Genomic DNA, 3396 nt, shown 5'->3' with positions numbered 1-3396 from the left:
TTAAGATACTGGAGTTTTTTTACATTTTTTTCTAGGAATTATTTTCATAATTTTATATCTTACTTTCAGTTCTGTATTTTAAAAACTGTATCCATTACTCCTCTACCACAATCACTTTAATGTTACCATATTTACTTTTCTTACCCTGTTCTCCAATCTATTATCAACATTTAGTCAATATATTTTCTTAATGTTTACTTTTATATGGTCAAATTAATTGATACTTGTACTACTTTATTTTGGTCTGAAATGAAATAATCTGATTCCCAAGGTTTACATGAAGTAAACAGCAAATTTTCTCTGAACTCTACTTTTAAATTGTAAGGTTTATGTATAAATCATGAAAGAACATCATATTTACATTCTCATCATTCACCCTAATCTCTAAAGTTAATGTGTGCCAAACATTTAGAAGTTTGAAGTACAAAGGAAATACTATATAAATGTTTTGCTATGTATTTTAGTTTTAGTTCAACATTTAAATGTATACAGTCTTCACATAGTCCCTTTTTTGTAGTTTTTTCATTTATCACTTGGTGAGCTAAATTTCATCCTCTGGTATTTTTCTCAAAAAAACGCAAAGAAATTTTTACATGTAAATAATTGTTTAGTTTTTTGCTACTTGCAGGATAGTTTAGCTGGCTATAAAATCCTTGAGTGGCATATTCTTTTACTAAATTTCTTAGATGCTATTCAATTGAAAGGCATTGAATTTTTTTTTTTTTCCTCATTAAACTCTGTTTTAATGGGTCTCAAAATTCTGTGACAGATTTTTGGTCAAGTTGTTTCCATTAAAAAAATACTGATTTTAAAAGCTAATAACTTAAAACTGCCACACACACAAAAAATGGTCCACAAAACATTCTCCTTTACTTCTGAAGGTTTTACAATGCATTCTTATCATTAACCAGTCTTCTACTATTAAACTTAAATGGCCAATTGTGATAAACAGTTCTGAGACCATTCTTCCACCACTGATTAAGACTGGGGTGGCAGGTATTAGGGATAAAATTTATTTAGCCTTCTGAGATTTCTGGGCAGACTTGGTGACCTTGTCAGCTCCAGCAGCCTTCTTGTCCACTGCTTTGATGACACCTACAGCAACTGTCTGTCTCATCTCACCAACAAAAAAATGACCCAGAGGAGGATAGTCAGAGAAGCTTTCAACACACATGGGCTTGCCAGGAACCATATCAATGATGGCAGCCTCACCAGATTTCAAGAACTTAGGGCCATCTTCCAGCTTCTAACCAGAATGCTGATTGATCTTTTCCTTCAGTTCAGCAAACTTGCAAGCAATGTGAGCTGTGTGACAATCCAGTACAGGGGCATAACCAGCACTGATTTGGCCTGGATGATTCAGGATAATAGCCTGAGCAGTGAAGCCAGATGCTTCCATTGGTGGGTTATTTTTGCTGTCACCAGCAACATTGACATGAAGAACATCTTTGACAAACAGACACTTAACATTGAAGCCCACATTGTCTCCAGGAAGAGCTTCACTCAAAGCTTCATGGTGCATTTCAACAGATTTTACTTCAGTTGTAACATTGACTAGAGCAAAGGTGACCACCATGCCAGGTTCGAGAACACCAGTCTCTACTTGGCCCACAGGGACAGTACCAATACCACCAATTTTGTAGACATCCTGGAGAGGCAGATGCAAGGGCTTGTCAGTTGGACAAGTTGGTGGCAAGATGCAATCCAGAGCTTCAAGCAGTGTAATTCCACTGGCATTGCCATCTTTACAGGTGACTTTCCATCCTTTATACCAAGGCATATTAGTGCTTGGCTCCAGCATGTTGTCACCATTCCAACCAGAAATTGGCACAAATGCTACTGTGTCAGGATTGCAGCCAATTTTCTTAATGTAGGTGCTGACTTCCTTAACGATTTCCTCATATCTCTTCTGGCTGTAGGGTGGCTCAGTAGAATCCATTTTGTTAATACCAGCAATCAGTTGTTTCACACCCAGTGTGTAAGCCAGAAGAGCATGCTCACGAGTCTGCCCATTCTTGGAGATACCAGCTTCAAACTCACCAACACCAGCAGCAACAATGATTAGGACAGCACAGTCACCCTGTGATGTTCCTGTAATCATGTTTTTGATAAAGTCTCTGTGTCCTGGGGCATTGATGATAGTCATATAATACTTGCTGGTCTCAAATTTCCACAGGGAGATATCAATGGTGATACCACACTCACGTTCAGCTTTCAGTTTATCCAAGACCCAGGCGTACTTGAAGGAGCCCTTTCCCATCTCAGCAGCCTCCTTCTCAAGCTTTTCGATAGTTCTTTTGTCGATCCCACCACATTTGTAGATCAGATGGTCAGGAGCAGTGGACTTGCCCAAATCTAAGTGTCCAATGACGACGATGTTAATATGAGTCTTTTCCTTTCCTATTTTGGTTTTGATTTAGTGGTGGTTTTCATGACACCTGTGTTCTGGCAGCAAACCCGTTGTGAAAAAAAGAAGCAGCATTGAATATTGCTGTGGGTAAAATATGGGCCAGTCTGATGCTTTTGCTATTATAGGTGATTTTTTTTTTTTTTTTTTACTGCTGCATGAAGCATTCTTTCATTATTGGACCTTCAAGTAATATTGACTAATGTGGATTAATTTCTTTCACATACATTGTTCATTTTTAATATTTAGGCTCCAGCATTCTTTTATTTCTAAAAATATATTTTTTGAATTATCATCATAATCTTCCTAAATTTTAGTTTTTTTCTTTTTGCAAGCAGGACTCTAATTATGAATGGTTGGATCTCTTTACCTGCCTTCTATGTTTATCATGTTTTCTTTAATAATTTTTCTCTTTATTTTTCTTTTATTTAAGTAGCTCCACCTCAACTGTTTATTTCCAAATAAAATTAAAATTCATGTTAATATAGCCAATGTTCTACATTTAAAAAAATTTAAACTTTGTAATCATATTTATGGCCAAAGTTACTATATTTGCAAGCTGATATTTACATTGTTCTCCATTAAAGTCCTGATGGAATAAACCCTGTGCAACCTGAGGAATAACAGGAGAACACTACATTTGATAAGTATCAAAGGTGAAATTTCATTTTACCTAAATTATTATATGTGAATACAAGAAATGAAATCTAAAGATGTCTATTATCATGTCCAATTCATGCAGCAACTTTGAGACTATTTGTGGAGCTCCAGATATGTGAAACTAGGAGGAACCTCTTATTGTAATTTATTCATTTCACAGGAAAAAAATCTGATATTCAAAGAAATTAGGTGACCTTTTCAAGTTTCTACCAAAGAAAAATCTTTCTTATAGTTTTTTAATATTGGCCATAAAATAAATCACTATCTAATGTTGTTTCAACATGCCTACTGTGGTTTTTATTTTTCCTCTGATCTTTAAATTAGCTAAA

At 35.4% G+C, this 3396-nt stretch overlaps 1 pseudogene; it reads right to left on the bottom strand.

Moving 5' to 3' along the window:
* Positions 1-1012: 1012 nt before the first annotated feature.
* LOC134377578 (elongation factor 1-alpha 1-like) lies at positions 1013-2307 on the bottom strand (annotated as a pseudogene).
* Positions 2308-3396: the final 1089 nt, after the last annotated feature.

Source organism: Cynocephalus volans, chromosome 5, assembly GCF_027409185.1.
Source record: "Cynocephalus volans isolate mCynVol1 chromosome 5, mCynVol1.pri, whole genome shotgun sequence".
Taxonomy (NCBI): Eukaryota; Metazoa; Chordata; class Mammalia; order Dermoptera; family Cynocephalidae; genus Cynocephalus; species Cynocephalus volans.
Note: the sequence above shows the minus strand (reverse complement) of the source record. Positions and strands in the feature narration are given on the sequence as shown.